The 17,474-nt window shown below is 40.0% G+C and overlaps 1 long non-coding RNA gene across 1 annotated transcript; it reads left to right on the forward strand.

Annotated features, from left to right (window-relative positions):
• Positions 1-587: 587 nt before the first annotated feature.
• Positions 588-10,821, forward strand: LOC127470170 (uncharacterized). Its single transcript, XR_007904188.1, has 2 exons — positions 588-779; positions 10,627-10,821. It is a non-coding gene; the product is annotated as an uncharacterized LOC127470170 (long non-coding RNA).
• Positions 10,822-17,474: the final 6,653 nt, after the last annotated feature.

Raw genomic sequence — 17,474 nt, forward strand, 5'->3', positions numbered from 1 at the left:
GCCGCCGCCGCAGGCGAGACACCCCCACTCCCCTCCCAGCCCCTTGCCGCTTGCGCTGCGGGCGCACTTTGTCCTTCATTTGAATAAAACCACCATCAAAACCATTCAGTTGAGTCAGCTAATAAACCGCTTAATTCCCGAATCCATACCATGGGTGATTTAGAAAAGACAATTAAAAAGCCAGGCAACAGTCTCTGTGGCTTTTTACTGTGAGCTCCATCAGTCCAGAGTGCTGCCTGCCATCCGCTTCGCTAATAAAAGCCTCAATACACGGATTGCAATCGTGTTCTATAGGTGCCTGCTTTGCTTCTCCTCCTCTGCCCCAGACTGTCAGAAAATGCTTTCTTGGATATAAATAACTTTTTAATTTTATTTTATTTTATTTTGCTCTCCCTACAGAGTTAGGGCTGGACTAATAATGGTCACGGCATAACCAACAGAAAGAGAATGGCAATGAGACAATCACCCAGTGTGAGATCAGTCCTGACTTGCTGTGAGCTTAACACCCTTCTCCTGGGCAGAGTAAAGGAACAGCAGGGCTTGGGAATGAGCCAGCTCCATCACAGCTCTGCTATTGCGCCAGCAATGCTGGAACATAACCCTCCTCAGGACTGGGATCAAGGGTCCGGTTTCACCTTTGCTAGTCAAAGGCAAAGAAGATAGGACTTATACCTGCAATTAAAGTGGGCACAGTTCTGCTTTAATATCTATTAACTCTGGAGTAACAAAGCTAAGAGAAGAATGACTAAAACAAGACTCACAGCAGGATCAATTTGGAGGTAATTTTTTGTTCTTATGTTTTCCTCCTGCCTGCTCAAAAACAAACTAATATCATGCTAATGTTCCTTTTATAGACACTGCATGAAGCTTGCTTGTTCACATCCTGCAGTATCTGAACAAGAACCTGTCCCAGATCGTATGTTCTGTGTCTCCGTTACGTGCTGCTGGGTCAAAATGCTCTGTGAAAAGAGATCTCCAATAGCTCGCAGTTTTCAGATAAATTAGCAAGAATCTGAAGTGTCAGAGATTTGGATTGAATTCAGCTTTTAATTCAGAAAACTCCAGGCTAACTCTTGACTGAAAACCCTCCCCTGTTTCCCAGGCTAGAGGAGTGGCTGGGAAGGCCTTTGCCCTCACTGCCAGAGCAGAGCAGGGCATGGTGCTACAGCAGCAGGAGTGGGAACTGCCTCTTGTGCCTGGAGTGAAACTTAGCAGAGAGAAGTTCCTCAAAAAGAGTTAATCTAGTTCACAACAGAGATTCCTGACTGTGCTGTGTCCAGTGTGTGGGCCTTTGTGAAAGCACTTTCTCTCTTGTTCTTCTCTTTGAAAATTTGCCACCCCAGACAATTGACAAGGCAGTGCTTCTCACTGGATAGCATTAATGGAGTTGTGTTTCCTTGCAGTTTCTACAACTGTCTGGTTTTCTACTTCTCTCCCTTTTTCCGTTTCCTGTTGGCACTGCATCCTAAACTCCTAACCTCTTACACACATGCACTGGTTTTTTTCACTTGCTGGGGGAGGTGCTACACAATGAGATCCATGTAGTGAGAGTTCAATTGCTACATGTCAGAGCACGGCATATGCTAGCCAGTTTTCTCACCCACACCCGTCTCCGTGGGATTTCTCAGCACATTTGCTTCCCAGCTCCTGCACTCAACATGTGCTGCAAAGTGTAGTGGAATATCCGGGTCTGAGGCCCTGCAGTGTACAGGAGGACTCTTTCTGACTTGTATTAATATTGCTGCCAGTGAAATCTGTGGCATTTTGATTGCTTTGGAGCTCCATGGCTGAAATGCTTTTCTCTCTGCTTACCCATATGACTCTCCTTTCAGCTTTTTGTCTTCACATGAAAGGGAGGGCAAAAAAAAAAATCTTTTGATGTTTTTGAGAATATTGCAAGATATTCTCATGAAAACACCATTTCATTTGCTCAGGCGCTTGTTCATACAGGCTTTCATGACTTCCAGGATTGACTATTTTAATTTGTTCCTGGTGGTATTCCAGATTGTTTGCTAAACTGGCTGCAGATGGTTTTGAATGTTGCTGCTGCCAGAATTGTTACTAGGACTTGATCTACAGATCATATTTCTCCAGTCTCACGTTCCCTCTACCCTGGTGCCTCTTAAGCAGCATATGGCCTTAAAATTCTTTACTGACTTATAAAGCTTGCACTGGCCCCGATTCTTTTTACCTTCCTGACCTTATAACACTTTAGACTTTGGCTAAGGCTCATGGCTTATCTGATGTAATGGCCACTGACAGTTCAGAGCCAGCATCCAAAAAGCAGGGTCAAGTATGGCTTTGGGTTTTGCTCCTTGTCATACTTTTCTTTCAGTGAAGGAAGTGGGTTTATTTTTTGCTTCTATTGCTTAATATTCAAATTATTATTCCAAGTTTTACACTAAGCTTTTCCACGTAGATTCACACACAGACACAGATACACACGAAGTCAACATATAAACAGTATGCTGCTCCTTTAAAATTCAAAAGTGCAAACAAAAGCAGTTTGGTTCCCAGCTGATGTAGAAGCGAACTGGTCTAATAAATTCTGGAGAGCTGCTTTCTGACAACAGTGCATGAAGAGGGAGAGCTTCTTGTATGTGCATGGCATGAAAAAATTTTGGAACATTGCCGCCTTTTATTTGCATGCCCTTCAAGTACTTTGATTACTGAAAGCTAAGGAGTGTTACTCTTAGCTGTCTGTCAGCTTTGTATTGCTTCATCTGAAAAGCAGGTATGCAAGAACACTGCCTTGCATGGGTATATTTTGTCACAAAGCATTTGATTCCCCTGAAACTAGTGAGACCGTGCTGCTGGTTTTGATCCCTGTCAGATGCAGAACCAAGGACAATAGAAGGGACCTGGGTTCTTTTCACCTGTAACTGAATGTGGTCATAGACCTTTTATTAACAGTGGTATAGCACAAATTCACAGTGGGTGAAATTTTGTATTTACTGAAATCTATGGGAATTTTTTTGGTGGCTTTGTTAGAGACAGGGCTTAAAGGAACAAGGTTTAGAAGCAGAGTTGGCTTGGATTGCAAAGTTGGAAACTATATAGAAAGAGTTCTCGCTGTCAGTAACTTAAGTCAAGATTGCTCTTGGAGGTCATTGAGATGTTATCAGGGTTGTTATAATTTTAGATTCCCTTCTAGAGAAGAGCCACTCTGCAAGCTCAACTGCTGGTATTCATTCTTTAAGGGTTAGGTCAGGGAGGGTTCTTATCCTCTTACTAGTCTTGAGCCCCTCTGGAGAACTGAGCTGTTTGTCGCCAGCTGGAAAGAATTCAAAGTGCTCTCTTCTGCTTCCACCTCAATCTGCAAGACCAGACAAGGACCCTAGGGCTTTCCACTCCTCTGCCTTTGCTGAGAGAAATGCAGTTATTTCTGAGAAGATACGTAAGAATTTCTTTAATCTGAGTAGGTCTGAGTTTACAGATCTCTTTGTCTTCTTAGACTCCCCAGTCTGATTTTCTTGGTGAGATCCTTTATATTTTGTACTTGTTCCTTTTTATTCTGTCTTTCAACAAAGTATAAAGCAGAACATAGGTTCTACTTTCCCTATGGAAAACCATTCCATGCTTTTTTTCTTCTTTCACTTGTTCTAGAGTTGATCATAGTTGCATATTAAATAAATTTCTAGAAATAAAAAAAGGGGGGGGGGTAGAATTTGAATAGGAAAAAGGGGGGAAAAGAGAAAAAAGGGAAGAAATAGAAGAACTTGAAAACTTATGTTCACTGCCATTTAATCTGAATGCATTCTGTCTGCTTTTTGTGTCAAAAAAAAAGAGAAGAAGGAAGAAAGAATGGACATAACAGCACTTCTTCATAAAAAAATCTTTTCCTCAGGAGAATTGTATATTTTACGAAAAAAAATTCAAAGTTCAGATTACTTTTTGGATCATAGAATATATTAAGTTTATTCCTGTATGGTAAATTTGTAAAGGGAGAATTGTAGTACTCTATAAAAAGTTAGAGTGCCCTAGTACAGTTGGAAAGTATTGGAAAGGAACTGTATCTATAAGGCAGGGAACACGAGACAAAGGACATGGAAACTCATTAAAGTCCCTGACAATTTACTGCTGTGATATTGAGGCCAGATGACTTATGAAGTCCCCAGGTATACAACCAGGTCAGCAATAAGTAGAAATCAGGAGTTACTTTTCTCCTGTGTGTACAGACTAGTATGAGAACATGGCACACAGGACTGCAGTCAGCTTTTTAAACAAGATGTTGAGCAATTGGAAAAAAAAGTTAAGGAAAATGAAGAGAAAGTAAACAAAATTATCTGAAAGATAGAGAAGTTACTTTCTCGAGAGCTAGAGGAGCTAATTTCTCTTCACAATCTTTAAGATCGTTGTGTTTATTTGAATTAAAAGATAGATGTTGAAGTAATTTTTAATTAAACATATATGGCCACAGCAAGAGTTATGGGTGGAAACTCTGGCCAAATGAAGTCAGAAGAAAATGTGAAACAGGCCCTGAGCAGCAATGGCAAGAAACTACTGCAACACAATACCAAAAAAACAGTGATATTGCCTAAACAACTCCAAATGCTTTTCTGAAAGACTTGTGTTCACTCAATACAAGTTTTACTTTAGTCACACATATTACTGAGCTCGCTCACTATGTGAACATTGAATAAAACACTGTGCTATGGGATGTGCAGTAGAACAAACTGAAAGAGATGTTGGCCCATCCTGACCTTAAACTTTGGGAACCTGGGACGTAACTTTCTGGGGTAGGCCAGGTTTCTATTACCCCTTGCTTCACACAGAAAGATGGAACAACAACCCCAAGAGGTTACTTGTCTTTACTTTCAAAAGGAGGAAAACAATTAATATCAATATTTTTACAGAACTAGTTAAAATGCGTTTCAGCAGATCCTTTCAATTCCTTTGACTGAAGTTAAATGCCTTAACATTTCCAAATAGAATTTTCATTTTCATCTAATTTTAATTTAGTGACTTGAATGTTTTAGTTCAGGACTCAGAGGGACTTTGATAGTTCAAATGCAGCATCCCCATTTTTCCTCTGTTGGTTTGGGGTCTCCAATTGGATCTTGTATGATGTTTCGACTTCAGGAATGTCTATGGTGAAATTCAGAAATGGAAGCTTATGAAAAAAAGGAGAGCTGGGACATGTATTATCTGAACTAAAATCCCATGAGGCATTTCTCTGACTTTCCTCTCACTTCTCTGACCATGAGGTTTAGTCTAACTGATGTGGTCTGAAGTGGTTTAACTAGTCAAAATGTTTTCCTTGGAGTCAGTGTTGTCCGGTAAAGATTCGGAAACTTCAAGGAATATTATTAATATTTCCTAGCAGTAAAGTTCAGTTTTGCAGAAAATACATTTTATATGGGAAAGCATTCATGGAAATTTCCTGAATAGTTTTATTTAAGAACTAGAGAACCAGCTCTTAATTAAAAGGGGGAGAGTGCCAAATATTAACACCCCCAGGGACAGCGAGATTGATTAAATACGTGTCTAATGTTCTGTTTTTAATCCAAAGGAAACTGCTTCGATGGCATACATGTTGTTTTAAGTTTTTTTCATTTTCCTGAAAAAGTGTCTAAGTAAAACAGCATGTTCTTTATGCTGGGGTGCCATTCCCTGGGGTTACTCTCATCGTGCTCACAGCGCATAAGTGCTGCTTATTTCTCTGAGTGAATAGACACGCCAGCAGCATGAGGGCTAGAAACAACAATGAAGAAAACACTGTAGTGGTCCTTTTGTGTGTCTGACTAACTGCTAGGTTGTGACCCATGGTGATCTGGAGACCCGAGCTTTCTTAAAATTGTTGTCCATTGATTTGTCCTTCCTGAAGTTACAGCTCTTACAAACAGGCGCACTTGATGACTAAAATGAATGGTGGGACACTAAAAATGGCAAAGTTGCTGCTGAAAAATCCATCTCTTTCCAAAATCGCAGAACCACAGGTTATCTGAAGTTGGCAGGACCTCTGGAGGTCATCTGGTTCAGTTCACCCTGCCCAAGCAGGACCACCCAGAGCCAGCTGCCCAGGACCTTGTCTAGAAGGCTTTTGAATGTCTCCAAAGATGGAGATTTTACAGCCTCTCTGGGCAACCTGTGTCAGCTCTTGGTCATCCTGACAGTAAAAAATGTTTCCTGCTGTTCAGAGGGAGCCTCCTGTGCTTCACTTTGTGCCTACTGCCTCTGGTCCTGTCACTGTGCACTGCTGAAAAGAATCTGACTCCATCCTCTTTGGACCCTCCCTTGAGTTAGTTACAGCCACTGATGAGGTCCCCCTTGAGCCTTCTCTTCTGGATAAACAGTCTCAGCTCTCTCAGCCTTTCCTCATAGGACACATGCTCCAGGTGCTTAATCATCTTCATGGCCCTTTATTGCACTCTATCCAGTATGTCCATGTCCCTCTTATACTGGAGAGCCCAGAACTGGCCTGAGCACTCCAGGTGTGGCCTCACCAGTGCTGTGCTGAGGGGCAGGATCACCTCCCTCGACCTGCTGATAATGGCTTGCCTCATGCAGCCCAGGCTACCATTTGTCTTCTTTGCCACAAGGGCATGTTATTGCCTCATGTTCAGCTCAGTGTCCACTAGGACCCCCAGGTCCCTTTTGCAATGCTGTTTTCTAGCGAGGTGGCTCCCAGCATATAATGGTGCATGGAGTTGTTCCTTCCTAGGTGCAACACTTTGCATGTGCCCTTGCTGAACTTCACAAGGACTTCCTTATAAAACTATGTGTTATCAGATAGTAATCTTTGCTGTTCAGATACAAATCACATTAAAATATAGAAGCTAATTTACAGAAAATAATTCTGATCTTCTATCAACACTTACTGCATATGTATTCACCAACAGCACAATCAGAGTCAATTAAGTATCCTGCCTCCTGCTATACCAGATCCACTTTTTCAGAAAATGTGCATGTTGTTGATCAATGTGCTCTAACAATGAAGAATATCTAAATATGTGAGCTATTGAGAGTACTCTTAATGCTGAAATAGCATTACCAAATCTTTCAAATCTCTGCTGCCAAGAGGAGAAAGCAACATATCTTGGTTTTTATCCCTTAACTTATTACCATTGTGGCACAATGTACCATCTCTGAAAGAAAATCCACATCTCTGTAGTACCAACCTTTAACTTCCTGACAGTGATCAGATAGTCTATTGCAATACAGGCAGGTGACTTAAGGAGATATGGATCACACTCAAGATTGCTTTGGTAGCTCTAGATTTTCAAAGCCTTTAAATTTGCAGGATGAGTTATAACAATGTTACTGTAATATCATCTGTTTGAGTGCTTATTAACCTGCATCAAACCACATGATTTTTCTTGAAATGCATCACACATTTGTATGTGTGTGCATATAGGTTTTTTTAATTGAATTTGTAGCATGTTCAGCTGACATAAATCTAGATGCAGTGCCACACTCTTCACTGGAACTTATTTCCTGGAAAGGCTGATGAATAATTGTAACTCTAGCAAATATATTTTCTTAGGTGACTCTAAGGCTGAAAGCCATTTCTATAATCTGAAGTATGAAATACAATTTAAGGAAAAAATATCTCATTCAAAAGTCAGAGTAAATGTAGGCAAAGGTTAAGTCAAATCTGAACCTCTTTTACAGTACAGAAATACAGACCAGAGGTTGCATTAAAACCACAATTCAGTTTTGTAGACAATACCCTGAGAAAAAAGCAGAAATTCTGAGAAAAACTCATCCATCCATAACCAGCAGGTTCTTCTCATCAGCAAGCAAAAAACCAGAGAGGCAGAAAAGACCAGCAAAGCATTAGTTTACTTTTACCACTAATTCGTGGATGACTAATTGGAGAGGACTGTGTAACAGCAAGCAACAAATGCTCAGTGTTTATATCAAGTAATCCAGTGAAATGGCCAAAGACAAGCCAAATCATTTACAGGAGGCTTTCAATGTGGCAAAGGCTTTCAGAGTGGCCTTGTCAGTACACAACTAAGCTCTGCTGGAGGTGTTGCATTTAACTGATTCTCCGTGACCCATCCCAGTCTCTGCATACAAGAGTAGTAACTGCGTCTACCTGCGTAAAAGCATTAGATTTCTGGCTGCTGCTGTCTCTCATATGGCTAGGAAAATAAAGCTGGAAAACCCTTCTGGGGATGCCAAATAGTCTCTAGCAAATAAATGCATTAAATATTTCCTTTCATAAAAGCACCTTTAAAATATGATACAGAGCTAATAAATTTTGAAGTCACAGTAAATTAAAATTGGAAGAGTTGGGAAGCCTTTCAAACAGCGACTTTACAAGATACATAAACATGACAGTTCAGTGAGGTGTGTATGGGTAGGAGATCATCTCTCATCTTCAATGCTGAAGACATACCTAAGGAGGAAGTGGAAGAGTTGCAGTGATTGGCACTTGTTTCCAGATCTACTCCTGGATTAGATTAGGACTGCTGTATTTGTGACAAGGGTTTCCTGGCCAGAAGTATGTGTGCATAAACCACCCAGATGGCCTACACATGGACTGGAAATGCATCCCAACCTCAGCATTTCTGATGTACTGTGCATGTGCTATGCAGCTGTGCACACACAGTCAGATGGATCCAGTACACACAGCATTTACACTGTCGTCTCTACAGTCTATAAACTACTGGGGGAATCAGGCATATGACACATGTACACAGTGTAAGACTTCTGGTTGCTTTTAGTCTTCCTACATCCTAAAATTCATCATGGAGGTAAAAAGAGGACACGCATGGGACAACTCAGATAAATGGGGAACATTCTTTCTTACATATGATTTAGCCAAAAGGTGATTTTGTAGAAGTTGAAAGATACCTGTTGTGCATTTATGGACTGGGACACAGACAACATGAGCAAAACCAATGCTTTGTTCACCCAGTGAAAGAAAGTAAGTGTTTAATACATGACTTCTGGACCAAGCTGCGAATGAAATCATATCAAAGCAAAAATGTACTATTCAAGCAATGCAACATAGCTCCCAGATGCATAAACTTTTGGAGTAAAATAAAACCACATGATCCCCATTCATAAAAGCAGCTTTTGGTGGCATTTGCTCTGCCTTTGACTTGCAAACATTCAAGTGAGAAAGCTTTTGTTCATGAGGATATGTGCAGGGTGGCGAATAGTCCTGCACGTACACTGCTGATATTTAAAACTATATAGTTATACAAACCTCTGTGTAAATAGGCATCTCCTATAGTGATTATCTTGAACACTTTGTTTTGGGAGTCAGGGAGCGGGTAGTATATGGTTTTGATGAGGAAATGCAGACTTGGAAGAACAGAGCAGATAAGCAGTTCATATAAACTGCTATTATACAGAAGTATTTGAAGAAATGTGTGAAAATCAATTCTGTACTTTGGTAAAATAACGTCTGGGAAAAAGCATATAATGGAGATGATGTATTGCTCATAGGGATTAAATGTGCACAGTTGTCAGCTGTGTGTATGGGTAAAATTTTATTGTTCACAAGGAGAGAGGCTTGAAAGATTTACAGAAAGGAAATTCACAATAGAATAGTAGTGAGCATTTTTTGCCAATAACAGGACCTCTTGCAGAATGTTTCTTTCCCTTGTCATTTCAATTCAAGACCTAAATGTTATTCACTGACACACAAACTAACAATGACATTTTAAAGCTTGCACACTGCATATGCATCCAGCTCCCCTAGGAAAAGTCAGGCAAACACCTGATGCCTGCTGGGAATTTCGCTGTGGGTGCCAGACAGCTGCTGCCCATCAGTGTTTCCAGGTGTGCTTATTTGGTTAGGAGGTCGCTCCAGCTGCAGACACAATCATAGCAGGGACTCAGGCAAGCTGGAGAGACAGCGGACATGCTCAGATTTTGCTGCTTGGGCTGCCTTGGTTTTGCCCTGATTTAGAGCACCTGGCTTGTTGCAGGATGCAGATGTTTGCTCTGTTGCCCAAGAACCAGCACTTCATTCCCTTTATAATGAGCACTGTGACCTGGGGGAGTTATTAAATCTCTGGTTCAAAAGAGTCTAGTTTTCCTCTCTTTTTGTTTCTCAGCTGACAGTCTAAAGTTCACAAACAGATTAGTGGAAGGAATATATAGAAATTAAAAACTTAATTTTCAAAGTCCTCTGAGTCAAATCTAATTGACAATTTGAATTATAGCCCGCGCTGTTCTTTGTTTCATTTTTCTTTGGGGAAATCCCTGGTTGTAGATTTGCTTTGTCCTTTACTATAATTTTACAAGCCTATATTTTAAAATTATTCTGAAGCAACTTCCAGAGGCTGAAGCAATTTTAGGACTACTGCAGTGCTGGTGTGAGACCATGCAATATTCAAAATTGAAGAGATTATACCTTACTCAGGAGACTAGGTACTTTTTTTAAGACCATCAATTTAATTAAAAAACGCAGGCTCTATATTAGCAGCAAGCTTATGGATCATCATATGCCAGTCAAACATAATGAAATACATGCAAATGTTAGATGGCGTATTCTTTTGTCTCTGAAATTAACAATTTCAGTGAACAATTTCTGTACTTTATGTGGGGATTTAATTTTTTTTTTTTTGCTTTATATCTTAAAAAGTGCCTGTCCGAGTGTGTTCCTTTTGAATGATAAGAAGGGTAAGAAATAATCAATTATCAACAATGTTTTCTTTACAGCTTGGCATTCTCATCTTCCATTAGGGATGTCTGCATCATGTACAGCATCAACATCGTGGCAAGGTGTCCTCTGTCCTATAAACACACTTTTGCCTTTGGAGACTGTTTGCACTGAAGGGGAAAAAAGTCATGAAATTGAAGCCCTGGAGAAAATAATTTATGCTCAAGAAACACATTTTAGCCTTTCTGTCTGAACACGTTTATTTTCTATTCCAACTTCATTCTTCATCACTGTCACCCATCCACTCGGTCATTTGTATTTGAGAAGTCAGGAGACAGGAGAACATTTGCTCTTTGTGTTTCTGCCACTGTCAAGAGCTGTAGCAGAAACTAGAGAGCCATAATGTTACAGTTCCAGTGACTATGTGTCTCTGAGAATCTTAATAAAAGCAAACTAATTTTCAGTAAGGGACAACCTCACAACTGATAAATATGTAAATAGAGTAAAATATATTGGGGAAAAAATCCAGAGTATGAATATGATATGAAGACAACTGCAGAAATAATCTTTCTGATTTATAAATCTGAAATAAAAATAGAGTCTTTAAACAAGTTCTTAAGGATGTCACCAGTATATGACACTAAGTTTACGCCAAAGGGAAGGAATTCTACAGTTCTTTTCTTCTAAAGAAATATGATTCTGATATTACTACAAGGTCTTTGTAGACTTCTGTTAGTATATTTTTTGGTACATTAAATTGTTACAGCTCTGTCTAAAGATGCTTTTTCTATCAGTACAGGGTCATCAGAAGTTCTCTATGTAGTGTAAAAGGGTCTTGTGAGGAAATTACCTTTTAAATCAATATATGAGAATATTTTTTTTTTCTTCATGAATATGACCATTCTTTGCTCAATTATTACATATGCTAGTGCTCTCAGCTTGCCCTAGAGATATGTCATCACATTCTGAATAAGTTCTATTCCTTCAAATACATTCTGGTAACAGTATCAAAGTATTTTAAAATTATTCTGAAGCAAAAGTATTTCCAAAGACAGTAAGTCATAAAGTCCTAAAGGTGCTTTTCACATCTATTTTAAAATTTTTATCTAATTTATTTTCTTTTATTATTATTATCATCATCTATTTTAAAATAACCCTAGTCGGTTATTTTGTAATAGTTTTTTTTATTTATATTTATTTATTATGTAACCCTAGTCACGTTTATTAAATGTCTTCAATTTCCTGATGCCTGTAATCTCACACATACAGAAAGCTTACTGCACATGTAAAGTGTTGTTTGGGTCTATCTAATCTTGTTTTTTCATAGCCAAAATTTAGATTGTTCCTGCTAAGTTATAGAGAAAAAGAGAAAGTACATTCAAGAAAGGGTAATGATAAAATATATGCTTTTCCTATAGTTGAACCACAGGATGTCACTGTTTCTCTTTCACAAGAAACAAGCTTCAGATGTGAAAGTAGACCAGATTCTTCCTAAAATTACAGAAATGCACAAAAATGACATAAAAAGCACAGAAATTAAGTCAGACGTTTCCTTTTGTATGTGTGAGTCAATCTAGGCAATGTGTTGCCTATGTAGAATAACAATTTAATATTCAATTCAGTCTCATCATGTACCAAGATTGATATATTTTTGGTACATCCCTCCAGACAGAACTGACACATATCAATATGTCCCATATTGCATAAAGAGTCAGGCAGAGCTGAATAGAGTTCAGGCAAAAGTTAATGTAAAACATTAAAACTTCTTGTAACCTTCCCTAGTTAGCACTGAATTTCTAAAATTTAGCACCCTTTGCAACCACAAAGCTGGATCTTGACAAACACATGCTGCTTCTAGAGATTTAATATGATCCCTCCGCAAGATCTTTGGTTGCCTTCATATACAGAGTGTCCATCCTAGATGTCCCATAGAATGCTGGACTCTAACTTAGAGAGGCTTTAAGATGTCAGTGTGCTTCAGGCAGCGTTTTACATAAGTCTCTGAGGTCATAGCAGAATAAAGTCCTTTCCGCGCGCTCATTCTGATGCTTTCTTTTCCTCATTGCAGTACATGGGGCAACTCCCTCACTCTCCTCAAATCTTCTTCAGAAGTACCGTGTTCAAAACTCCAGTAATATTGATCTGCCAGTTCACACAAATCCAAATGCTGTTTATTTAATTACCATTTGCTGTTGATTCCACTTCTAGCTTTCTTATGTTTTCTTGGGAGTGATCTTGTTCTTTCTGAATTATTTCTCTATACTGAACACACTGATTGCACGTGATACATAATAAAGAGCTGGGTTAGTGTCATAGATTTCTCTCATGCTCTAAGGTCTAGTGACATAGGTTTTGGGAGACGACTGCTCCCTGTTTTTTCTGGAATGGCTTGTGTAAAATGCAGGCATTCTGACACATTTTACTCACCTTTCTGATTTCTATACTTCTCACAATTTCAGTAAAATGGACTCTTCTATTTTCATTCCTCTTGTGGGATGACATGTGAAATATATGGAAAATGTGTAGGAAGATTTTTCACAATCACCAATTTCATCCCTGCAGCCCACTGAGATCTCAAACTGAATCACACCCCGTCTTCTACATGTCTGAAATAATTCCCATGCTATTCTTTAAAACGGCAGCCAGGAGTCAGTGAGAGGCGGATGCAGAGACATGAAACATAAGAGAGTGCAGTACCTGCAGGATTCTTTTTTCTGAAGATTATCTAGCATCTGTCTGAAATCTAACTTTTCCTATCACAAAGGAACTTCTAAAAATAATTACACATTTAATCTTCATTATAAACAATGAGGGTACTTGGCATGAGTCAGTCTTACTGGTTCTCCTTCCAAAAAAGAGAGGAGCTAGCAATTTGGGGTAAGGGATTGTGTAGTGGTTAGCAAGACATATGGTGTGCAGCATAAGGACCATACTGGAAACAACTCAAGACAGTAGCAAAATTCCCACCCACATCTCCAGATATGAACCTGGCCCATAAACACTTTCTTTATTTGACAAAACACAGTATAAATTACTTTCTATTTTATAAATGGACTTTATAATTCCCCCTAAATAAGGGGGATTATGAATGCCTTTGAGCTCTCTGATGCCAATGGCATCCTCATTGCCGTAAGAGCTAAAACACTTGAAATGTGGAACAAATGTACAGAGGTTAAGAAGGGTTTGTAGGACAGGTACCTAAACCAAATATGTGGTGACAAGCATTTCCTAGAAAAATTTCCAATATTTTGAGGAATAGATGTATTATATGTACATATATATATATTTTATATATATATATACATATATATATATGTATATAATGCGGAGGTAACCATAGGCTGAAGAACAGGGATACAGTATTTTATCTATTGATACAAGTGGCCAGGATGACACATTTGTGCCTCAAGTTTTCTGTTTCCACAAACTACAATTAAAACTGGGTCTCCCACGGGTCAGCCCATGCTGTTCTAGCGGAGTAGAGTGAGAATCTGATAGCAGTATGACAGACGCATCTTCAGTAGCCTCAGCAAGGCTAAAATATGAAGCAGCAGAAAGAAAGATGGGGCAGCACTGATATCCTCCTAGGCTACCAGCTAAACACTTCTCTTGTGTGACAAAATGTAACTCCACTGCAGTGTTACTGGGGCTGGTGAAACATGGCATCTTTGTTGCAGTCATACCCTTCGGTGTAGTAATACATTGTTCTGTGACAGCACTTTCGTTGAAGCTTCTGTCCATATGCATTGTTGACAGAATATGGAAACAAACACACTAACAGTCCTAATGCACAACAGGCAGAGTTAGGGCAGTAATATTTTTTGCTTTTCCCAGACCATGTGTCAAATTTTACTTTGCTCTGAATGAAAGCAGAATTTTCTCCCGAAGAAAAGATAGGGAAGATCTTGTTAGATTGAGGACAGAATGCCATAGGGAGAGTGAGCAGGTTACAAAACTCTCCAGTGTCTTTTTTTCAGCTGTATTGATTTTTTTTTTTAATTTCTATTTCATTTTAAATGAATAAAAATAATTTGTAGGCCTTGGGACCCTCAGGGATACTGAAGCCTGGAGCAAATTTAAGCATACTTACCACTTCAAAGTGATCTGGGCTTTCTCTTACAGCAGACTAGTTAGCATTTCATGGGGAAAAATTCCAGGATATTTCTCACCGGAGACGAGTGTAGAGAAAATGTGCTTGGCTTCCAGCAGAAATAAGGTGGGTTTGAAATGTTACCTTTTTTATATGGGACTGTTCCCTTTAATATCTTCTCAATCCTTGGTTGTCCAGACAGTCACAACTGCAGTCAATATGTCCTGCACCATTCAAAATCTCTCCAAGTTTGGGTGAATGGACATTCTGAGGGCTTTCATATCTGATGAGTTCTGGTTTTGGTGATCTTAGGGATGTGTGGAAAGCTGTTTTGGTTTGATGAGACAATTACTATAGATTTTTTGTATGTGTTATGGTTGGACTAGAAGATCCCATCAGAGATCTGTGCCCAGCTGTGCCATGTGTCAGGTGATAGTAGATGTGAGTCTTAATCAGTAAGGGACTATCTGAAGCACATACTTAGTGCTTTCAGCATTGTTTACAAATTGTTCTGGTGCCGAAGCAAATTAAGAGCTTGCATGAAAAATCCTAAATTTGACTCATAGTCTAGCTGAGAGTGATGACTGAAAAAACAGATTTCATGAAGTTTTAACTGGCAGAAACTGGAGAGCCATACCCTGCAGATGGAGCGTTGGTACCAACCCATGGAAGCCACAGGTGCTTGATTGCTGCCTGCTTGGCGAGTTCTGCCAGAACTTCAGAGACAGAAAGTTTGTTTGGCACTGATGGCATGTTAGCTATTTGCAGTGTCAAACACTCAGTAACCTCAGTACCTCAGGCATGTCCAAGATAAAGGAGCAAATGAGGGGAGTAAGTCTAAAGAGTAGACATAGGTACCAAGTCCCTTCCTGACTGTACTTTGTCATAGTTTGAAATTGGCCCCCCCGAGAGGCTGGGGGGCTCAGAGGTGACTGGGTGCCAGGACAGTGTTCCCCGGAGAGCCAATCACCATTCGTCTTGTTCGCTTCTGCTGAAAAATCATATATACCCAGCAGGGAAACTGTTGGCAGTGTTTCTGTTGGTGTCTGCTGCGTGTAGGTGGAGAAGGCCAGGGAGTGGCTGGACTCCTTTTCCCCCCTTTGGGGGGGGGAAGGGGAGCCCTGCGGCCCCCCAGCTCTGCCTAGGCCAGAGTTAGAGGCAGCATTTAGAGTGAGTGTTTGTGAGGGACGTGACTCACAGCACCTGAGGTAAGAGGAGAGAGGCAGGCCTTGCAGCCAAGCCCTCTTCCCCCTCCTTTCTGCAGTTAAGCTGTGGAGGGGGGCCTTTTCTTTCCCTCCGCTGTAAAGTGGAGGAGAGGCTCAGAATTGGAGCAGAGCCAAAGTGGACAGGCTAAATTTAGCTCGGAGCCAGGGAAAGGAATCCCAGGTGAAATTGGAGACGGACTGAAGAGAGAGGTCAGGAGGATGTCTCTGCCATGATCTAAATGCAGGACAGCCGAAAACCCGGAGGAGGAATCAACATTCCAGGACCCGTACTATGATAAGCTACACTGCAGCAGCCTACAAACCAAGGTATGAGACTGAGAAAGAGAGATCACACAGCAGACCGAGGAGAAAGGTCTCAAAGCTACTTTCTTGAACTTCGTGAGGAGAAAGACTGCAACAAACAGCTGGAGCTTGGTGAGGGGGGAGCTTTCGGGCCCCGAACACTCCCACGAGGGAGAGACTGGTTACTTCCCAGCCTGAAAAGGCTCCTCCTGGACTGAAGTTAAAGGCTTAAAGGACTAATAGAAGTGTAATAATATATATATATAGTTGCCTTTAGTTTGTATAGTATTTATTTGTGTAAATAAATGTATATACTTCCCCCTTCCCCTATAGAAGCCTCTGGCCTGAAAGTTTCTCTCCGGTGTTGGGATAAATTGTGGGAAGGGGTGGGGGAAAGCCTGGAAATTGGATTTTGGATTTCTAATGTGGCTCAAACTGCCACAACTTATAAATGAAAATTTTGTGAATAATTTTTCCCAGCTCCTTTTTCTCCAATATCAATACTATCAATATTAGGTCTATCAGTAAGTGATGTCTTAAAAAAATCCCTGATTCCTGTTGAAATCTGTCTGATTAGCTGAAAAGTGCCTTTTCTCTTGTGTTGAGTGAGATCAGTTCTAAACTTGGTACAATTAGCAACAAGAACAGATTAAACACCTTGGTTTACTTCAAAACCGATGATAAAGCCACATCAACAGTTTCGCCTGTTTCTCTCCAGTCAGAAGTACACAGGTTATATTTTTGAAGATCAGAACTTCACAGGCTTCCTGAAATAAACGGGGTGCAGAAGAGAAGGGAAGAAAACTGGTCTCTGGATACTAACGTCCTTCTTGCTTAAGCTAGCAGGTCTCATTATGATTTTGCATCTTTCAGATAACTCTGAACAAAGTCCAGCACCTGATGATACGGTGCTCATTTATTTTATGGCCTAGATCTCTATGGGCTCATAAAAGAAGTGCTTATTCTTAGTTTTACTATATTTCCTTTGCCGGTACAAGCATGCAAGAAGATACATCTAGTATTCCAGACTTCTCTCTCATAAAATAAAATCAACCTACAACACAACTAATTTCAATCATCAGGAAAACATATTTTTCATTTACTCTTTCAAGGTCCTCTCTGCAACAACCCCCAAGTCTTTAAAGGCAAGCACTGCCCTGGGAAGATCATTAAAACTTTTTTTTGGACCAAGTGGAGGAAGCAAGTTCAAAGAAGAAGGCTTCCCACAGAGAACAAATTATTCTGTGAACATCTGAACTACTGGAGTCAGAGTTTCTACTAAGCTGTGTCTTATGATTGAATTTGGTAT

The sequence above is a fragment of the Manacus candei genome, unplaced genomic scaffold (genome assembly GCF_025592945.1).
Source record: "Manacus candei isolate 608988 ecotype Guabito, Panama unplaced genomic scaffold, ASM2559294v1 h1tg000019l, whole genome shotgun sequence".
NCBI lineage: Eukaryota > Metazoa > Chordata > Aves > Passeriformes > Pipridae > Manacus > Manacus candei.